Below are 9,290 nucleotides of genomic sequence, written 5' to 3'. Positions count from 1 at the left end.
GTCATTTCCAAATGAGACACTCTTTTCCTTTCCTAAGGCATTATATGAGTGTAGTTTTTCTTTATCACCTGTCATGTGTTTTGAGCATCCACTGTTGATGTACCACTAGTTTTCTTGCCCTTATGCATACAAGGCTATACCACATCTTTCTGTTTGTGGTTCTTTCTTTCTTCATATTTTTGGATTTAATGGAGTTTTCTCCTTTTGAGCTATTTGCCGAAATTTACTCCCGCAGTCAGATTCTTCATGGCCAAAGTTGTTACAGATTGAGCATTCTATTTCATTTTCAAGAAGAGAAAAGTTATTATAGGAACTTTTCTTGATCCTTTTCACATTCCTTTGATTTTGTGCTTCTCTAGTCATGATAGTTTTGTAAGCAACACATTGAGCAGCTTTGTGTCCAAAATTATGACATGAGAAACATTGACCATTAAAGAAGTTCCTGCGATTATTGAATCTACTGACTTGTTGATTGTAGTTTCTATTGATATTTATCTTTGAAGCAAATTGAGTATGATTTAGCTGAGGTTGATTTTGGCTTCTGTTCATCCTTGAATTAAATTGAGCCTAATTCACCTGGTGATCTGCTTTATGCCTTTGCTAACGATTGTCAAATTGTTCACTGCTCTTTGCTACATCAAGATAGCTTTTAGTGGAGGTTGATGACTTCTGTCATTGAGATGTTTCTTTAGTATATCCAAGACCTGTCTTTATTAGAGGAGAGCACTGCACTTTGATAATTTCATTTAAGGTTTCTGATCCTTTAGCAAATCTAATATTGAGAGCTTTTGTTTTCTCAAGATCCTTTCTTAGTCCCACAATTTCACATTCTAGATTTTCATTATGTTTTTCTCTTTCAGAAAGTTGGTATGTCAAGGTATATATAATCATATTATTTTATTCTAAACAAATTTTGAGTTTAGAGATTTCTTCATAAAGATCATATTCATCTAAAGAATCGAAAAATTCATCATCTTCATAAGCCATTAGAAGCCTATAGTCATTACTATTTTCATCTTCATCACTATTTGATAAACCATCGCTATATTCATGAGTATAGTAGCTCTTTTTACTTACACTTTGTTTTCTATTCCATTTTGTAGATTCCTTCCTTGTATCATATTTATCTTTATGAGGACAGTTGGCAGAATAACGGCCGACTCTACCACAGGCAAAAAATTTGAAAGGTAGTTTACCTCTGAATCTTCCGGAACCCCGTTCAAGCTTCTTGACAAAGTTTGCTTCCTCTTCTTCTTCTGAAATATGTCCTGATTCATTGAGTTCTTCTTTTCCTTTTGCTGAAGCTTTAAATGCAGCTTCTCTCATATCTAATGGACCTAATTTTCTCATTTCAAAGGCAGTTAAGATTCTGTCAAGCTGTGTCATAGTAATAGTCTGTAGATCCTGCTTTTCTTCTATGGCAGATACTTTTGATTCAAATTTAGCAGATAAGGATCTTAAAACTTTTTCAACTAAGGTAACTTCCTTTATCTCTTCACCTAGATTCTTCATGCAATTAACAATCTCATATATACGTAAGAAGTAACTAGCTATACTTTCATCATTGTGCATCTTGAGAGTTTCATATTGAATTCTGAGAGTTTGCAGTTTAGCACATTTTACCTGAGAGTCTCCTTCGTAGCTTAGAATGATTTTGTCCCATATTTCTTTGGCTGATTTGAGCTGCATAACTTTGACAAACTATGATTGTGACAGACTTCCCAATAATGTATTGACAGCCTTGGCATTGGTTTCATATTGCTTTTTACCTGTTGTATCTGTAGGAATTGTTGATGGAAATGTATATCCTCCTTCCACGATTTCCCAACCATCTGTTCCAAGAGACTAAAGATAGGTTGTGGTTCTTACCTTCCAATAAAAAAAGTTGCTCCCATCAAAGATTGGCAGTCTGATGGATCCCCCGCTTTCTTGATTACTCATGATGATGGATCTTCCTTCAAGCAATCAAGCTTCTTCTGAAGGACCTGCTCTGATACCAATTGTTGGAAATAATACTAAGAGGGGAGGTGAATCAGTATTATCAGATCAATAATTTAATTTTCAAAACTGATTTGTATACGCTACTTCAGCTTAGTGAACTAGCGTGTATATGCAACTGTACTTAATGCAACCAGCGTATATGTAGAGATCTTTTGATTTACCCAAATTATCATGCATTGAACTTTAACCAGTATATCAGGAATTCATTAGATAGTGCAGTAAAAGTAGAATAAAGAATCACACATAAGTAACACACATGAACACCAAGATATAAGGTGGAAACCCAATGTGGATGAAAACTAACTGCTGCAATCGTCTCTGTCTTCTTATAATAATAAGAGAATTCTGTTTACAATTTTTGTACTGGTGCAGTCTTATACTAGTACACGGGCTTCTACCTACAAAAGGCTACAACCTTCTCTCATTCTCTAGCTTCTACTAGAAGGGAGCTATAACCCCCTAGCTCTTGTACTAGCTAATATATTTACTAGTACGTAGGTGCCGGCCTACAGAAGGCTACAACCTTCTCTTTTCTTCAGGGACCATGTTTCATAAATTTTCAGACTGGATCCATCAACAACATCAATCTTCAAATATATCTGCATCAACCAATCTCCCTTTTGAACCAACCACAACCGAATCAATCAATCACTCCATCAATCTGATCATTCAGAATGCTGTCACCAGAATACAGTAACCAGAACCCAAGCCAAAACCCAGAACACTGCAATAGCAAACAAAAGCAACTAAAACATATTTTATAAGGTATACGCTACTTGCATGTGTCGAACCTGCGTGCATACGCACTTTCCTCAAGGCGAATCAACATACAAATATGAAATTCAAATTTATGATATATACGCTGCTTTGATATGCAGAACCAATGTGTATATGCTCTTTTTCTAAAGTGTACTTGCTTACAGATCTGTAAATGATGATTTAAACATTACAACTATTCCATACTTCAGTCATACCCAGATCATCATAATTACAAACTACAACATGCGCTAGTTATTCAAATAAATGATCAAACCACATAAAGATAATTCACTTCAAGCCTTGAGATCCTGATACATCATTAGATCTTATCCTTCATCAAATGCTAAGGTTCATCCTTGGTTCAGATCAAGCACAACACCATAAGCCAATAACCTGCATATTATATCTCACACTTCATCAAATATTCAATACTTGCACACCTTGGCCTAATGATCTTCTCCTCCTTTTATAGCCCTAGGCCTTCTCAATACCATGGATCAAAACCACTTAGGAACAATACCTTGGACCAAATACTTGGGGTCAATACCTCGGACCAGATACCTTGGACCAATACCATGGATCAAAATACCATGGGCCAAATGCTTCAGACAAAAAATTTAGTTTTCCAAGATATACACGCTTTTCCTTTTGTGAAAGTGCATGTGTACGTATATGCGGCTTGTATATGCAACTGGTCAATGGTGAACCTGTGTATACCTCTCTTTCTTCATTCTGTTAAGATTGATTTGTAATTCTTTGTTGTTTACCCGCTATACTTTCATCTAAGTGAGTTGCCTTCTGAAATGATTCCTTGAAGCTTCCCTGCATTTCATCACATCTGTAAACACTACTGTCATGCATTCTGTCACATCTGATATTTCTTCTGTAGATTCATCTAGTTACCATATACGGGTGAGTTGTTCTACTACAAGTGGGTTGCCATCAAGTACAACACATACATCATAATGCCAACACTGCGCAATTTTGTGAAGGTGATCAAGTTACTAGTTAAAATCATCTTTTATGGACTAGAGGTAGTCCTAATAGGCCTATACTATAATGATATATTAACCCCAAGCTAGAGAGCCTAGCTTGAGGAACCTTGCTATTGGATATTTTAATTAGACTTGAGGAGACCAAAAAAGCTCATAGGGCATAGATCAGAGCCTTACCTTAGAGATTTACCTATCAAACTAGGCCTGCCATCGGATCAAGACTAACTAACATAATGACTTTCCATACAAGAAGGGAGGATAATTAGCGCCAATAAGCCCACAACTGGTAAATGCTAATAAATAATTTCATCTCCTTGACATTTATATATGTCATAATTTTTCTGTTTGATTGTCGAATTATTTATGTGATTCATATTTGAGTCTCAAAAACCTCCCATATCATTAATGCATACATCTACCATAACCATATCAATTTTCAATGCATACTAGCACAAACTGAAAAAGTTCAATGTTCACCCCATTCTCAATTCATGGGTAGTCATGGGCCAATATTATTTCTCTTGTGCGAGTGCCCCATGCCAAGTCATGTTGACCCACTCAATAGTCACATGGGCACCCTGACATGCCCAGTACGCAACACCCCTATTGGCGACCAAGTTCCCTGCCTTTGTGTGGGCACAACCAGGGCCTGGGCATTCACCCTTCTATGAAAATGAGCGAACACAAATCATTAGCTCATTAATGAAAATAAAATATTATCATTTTTTATTTCCATGTTGCATTATTAATATTCAGTTATAAATCGGATTTTAACACCTAAACATTAATTTACTTAATTTTCTAAAAATCATTATGATACCCGATTATGGGAACTTTGTTCATGGGATGAAATTACTTCTTTTGTGTGGGCACCCCTTTCCAAGTCAGGTCAACCAACCAACTCATGACATGGGTGCCCTTGTTGGGAAGGCACCTTGTCATGCCGAGCATGCGATGCCCCCATGGGCTTTGAGCGCCCTGACATGTCAAGCACGTAATGCCACAATGAACATTGGGCACTTTGGCATGCCCAACATGTGATGCCTCCATGGGTGCCCTGGCGCCCTGCCTTCGTTCGCTCATCAATCACAACAAAAAATGATAATTTTCTAGTACCATGTTATATAATCAATCAATTATAAACCGAATTTCAACACCCAAACATTACTTTAGGCAATTTTCAAAAAATCATTATGAGACCCCTTGGTGGGAACTATGTTCATGGCTATTCTTACTTCTTTTATGCGAGCGCCCCTTGCCAAGTCGGGCCGACCCACAAACTCGTCTCACATGCACCCTGGTGTGCCCAGCACATGATGCCCCCATGGGCGCCTAGGTGCCTCGCCTTTGTTCACTCATCAATGAAAACAAAATATTATAATTTGTTAGTACCATGTTTCATAATAAATCAATTATAAACTGACTTTTAACACCCAAACATTACTTTAGTCAATTTTCTAAAATCCATTATGAGACCTATTATCACCCCAAGAAACTCTCCTAGGTTGTAGCTCGGAGATGCTCGGGACATCACAAACTCAACTTGATGTTGGAAATCGGATGAATGGAAGGAATGATGCATATTCAAGCCAGATAACCACTCCTACTTTGCTTGACTCCAGACATGCATGAACACCCCCGGACTATAAGGATTTAGACCACCAATTACTCACAGTTTTAGGATTGGGTGAATATGGAGAATACTGACCACACCAGCAGATGCATAGGACCCTATGATGGTCGGCTGCAACCAATAAAAAGGTATGCAAATCTAATACCCTAGTGCACAGACAGGATGACAGCTCTCTGTCACTAAGTGAAAAGAAACCTGATCAATACATCCACTGATACACGCAAGATCCAAACACTGAGGTGGGATGACAACCCCTCTAATGCTAAACATCAAGAGTTCAGGAAGAATGCATATCAAGCACAACCTAGAACAGAAAAGAGATGGAAAGTGAGAAATTAATAGCAAAAGAAGCTTGTATTAGCTGAAAATGAAGACGAGACGCTGCAAGTATCAAAGTAGTTACAGTCTCCAAAAGTTGAACCTTACATCAAAACAACAACCATCAACCCTGATTACATCTGTTTTTTGGGTATATATAGAGTTTCATTACAAAAATGTTCTGTTTTTCTATGCGTGAAGGGGTCATAATGGACCACCAACCACTTTAACTGCTTGGCAGAACTCTTGAGTGCAATTGCTTGCTGCAGTGAACAAAATTGATATTCTTGGACACTCTGTTGTACTTCTCATGCAGGTGGACTGTTACATGGGATGAAATCCCATAACCACTAAATGCATTTACTTGCTTGACTTTGTACCTTCCCTTCTCGGCCATATTGCCTCTTGAATGCAGTTGTTGAGGAGTAACTACACAGAGTACAGAATACTAGCCACCTTCGTCCTTTCGAGAGTATGGAATGGTTGAGGTGAGTGTACTGCATGGTGGATCTACGAGCAGGGCGGAGGAGGGACATCGGTCGTTGGATCAAACGGATGGGTGGCGGATATTGCTTGGCGGGGAAGGTATCGGGCGGAAGCGGGGGCGGACAATCGTGAGTTGTCGGATCTCGGGCGGACGGATCCGATGGCCGTTGGGTGGAGGAGATACGTGGGGATTAACCGACGGGGATGGGCAGACGGGTGGTAAGCGGTATTCCCCACACCACCGTTGGGGAAAAGTGGTAAACATACGAGGGCTCGCGATCACAATCATCGTGCGATGTGTGGCAGACGGGGCGGGATGAAACTGCTTTTGATCGTGCGTTATCATGCGGTTAGTTTGTGGGCGCGGGAAGAGCGGACGCTGTCCGATCGCGGTGGGGATGATCAGACATCAGGGATTTAATCACACGGGTTGGTTCGATTGATGTGACAGGAGGGCCGTTGGATCATGGTTTCAGGGACCAACGACTAGGATTAAAAGGCGGTGAAGGGTTATGGAGGTGCAGGGTCATGTGGATATGGTGCCTTGGGCTTTTAAGCTTAGCGCTCGGGGCTTAAAGAAATAGGGGTTTATGCCGAGTATGAAGGGAAAAACGAAGATGGCGGGGGTTATGAGAATGTGAGCGGAATGAAGGGGTAAGAGAAGGACGACTGATATGGGTCCTTGGTAGGCATAACCAGCATGCCCAGACATGTATTTGACCCTCAAATCCTGAAGTATGTAGCAGAGCTAACACTGGCTCCTTCTGAGGATGAGATCCTCCCTGTGAGGTCTCAAGAACTTGTAGATCAATGCCTTTCATGTGAAAACAAATTAGCAAAATTTCCTAGTGTTCCATTAGGCATGGAGTCTAATTGAGCCTATACTAAAAATTGATAACATATTTACAACTTTAAGGCCAAAAGACCTTAAATCACATAAATTTTTAGAAAATGCCCATTAACTGGGCCATCAAAAATTGCTTCTCCTCCCATACTCTGCAGTATGAAAGTATTGTTCCCCTGGATCTGAGAAATGACGAAAGCCCCGGTCCAGAAAGCATCAAACTTCCCATGGTTGCCTTCCTTTTCTTTTAGTGCATCCCATTTTAGGACCAAGTCTCCAACCTGAAAAAATACCTGATTTTGTCTTTCTATCAAAAGCTTCCTTAACCTTCTTCTGATGTACTGTAGACCTTTCAACCAGTTTTTCTCTGATTTGATGTACCTCTTCTAAATCGGTGATCCTTTTTGCCATGTCTTCTTCCTCATTCTGCTCTTCTTGTAGGAACTTTGCCACAGGGAGAGTTAACTGAATCGGGAATACAACTTCAGTGCCATATACCAGCCTAAATGGAGAATTCCCTATGGATTTCTTAATGGTCACTCTGTCAGCCCATAGTGCATATTTGAGCTTAGAATCCCAGTTCTTTTTATTGTCTTCCAGCAGCTTTTTAATTATCCTCATCAGGATTTTGTTGGAAGATTCTGCTAGACCATTGCCTTGAGGGTAATATGAGGTGGAATGAACCAACTTAATGCCCATTGAGTCACACATATCCACCAACTCTTTTGCCCTGAAGGCTACTACATTATCTGTGATTATTTTATGTGGACACCCAAATCTGGTGAAGATATTCTCTATCAAAAACTTCATGACCACATTATGATCAGCCTTTTTGGTAGGGATTGATTCAATCCATTTAGTGAAGTAATCAGTGGCTACTAATATCCATCTATGCTGGCCACTGGAATGTGGATTGATTTCTCCAATGAAATCCAAGCCCCACTGCTGAAAAGGTCCATTAGCATGTATTGGTTTTAAGGGCAGGGATTTCAATTGCTATTTTCCTTCAAATCTTTGGCACCTGTCACATGATTTAACAAATAAAAAGACATTAGAAAACAAGGTGGGCCAATAGTACCCAACTCTCAGGATCTTGTGGGTTGTAGTTTTCCAATAATGATGCCCCCCACATATGTTGGAATGAAATTTCTGCATAACTTCAGTGGATTGTTCTTTGTCCAGACATCTCAAAAGCATTCCAGATGGGTCCCTCCAGTAGAGCAGATTTTCATGAATGCAATATTTTGCTGCTCTGAGTTTAACACTTCTAGCTTGACTTTGAGTAAAGCCTGGAGGGATTTCTAGCTTTAGCAAGAATTTAGCTATTGCAGAGTACCAATCACAAGAAGTTATACTTTCTGCCAATGACTGTTCTTTCCCTGGTTCAGCTGCTTCCTCTTCTTCTGTTTGACCATTTTCTGCAACTATGCTTATGAGATTAATGTCTAATGATCTGCAATTTTCTTCAGCCAATAGTTTAGCAAGGCCCTGACCTCTGACCAGTTTGGTGGGCTTCAATTCTATATTAAATTCAATTAACTTTGCAATCCATTTAGCCCTTCTTCCATCAACATCAGGCTGTGTTAAGACATCTTTTATTGAAGCAGAGGGTACATATGCAATTATCTTGGAATGCAGAATATAAACTCTGAAAGCTTTCAAAGACTTGACAAGAGCATATGCTTGTTTCTCCATAATATCATACCTCAACTCAGCATCCCTTAAGGTTTTTCTGAAGAATGCCACTGGATGCTCTGAGCCTTGTTCATCTGCTTGCAATAAGACTGTTGCAAGGGTATCTTCAGAGGCAAAAGAAAATATGTGGAACTCCTTGCTGTAATCTAGACTTCTTAAAGTGGGAGCTTCCATAATAGCTTTCTTAATGGACTCAAAGGATCTTCTTGCTGCATCAGTCCATTTTACCTCTGACCCCTTTTTCAACATGGAGGTAATGTGCTTTACAAGTTCTGCAAAATTTGGGATAAACCTCCTCACAAAATTTATTTTGCCCAGAAAGGACTGGATGTCTTTCTTTGATCTCGAGACAGACAAGGCCTGTATTGCTCTTACTCTTTCCGGGTCAATTCAGACACCTGCAGTAGAAACAACATGTCCTAACAGCTTGCCCTCTTTCAAAGCAAACTGTGACTTCTTAGGATTGACTGAAATCCCGAACCCTTTGCACTTCAGGAACACTTTCTTCAAATGCTGTAAATGGTCATGATGGTTGCTAGAGTATACTGTTATATCATCA

The sequence above is a fragment of the Pinus tabuliformis genome, chromosome J (assembly GCF_031772625.1).
Source record: "Pinus tabuliformis cultivar Carrire ecotype Pingquan chromosome J, CPIR1, whole genome shotgun sequence".
Lineage (NCBI taxonomy): Eukaryota > Viridiplantae > Streptophyta > Pinopsida > Pinales > Pinaceae > Pinus > Pinus tabuliformis.
Note: the sequence above shows the minus strand (reverse complement) of the source record.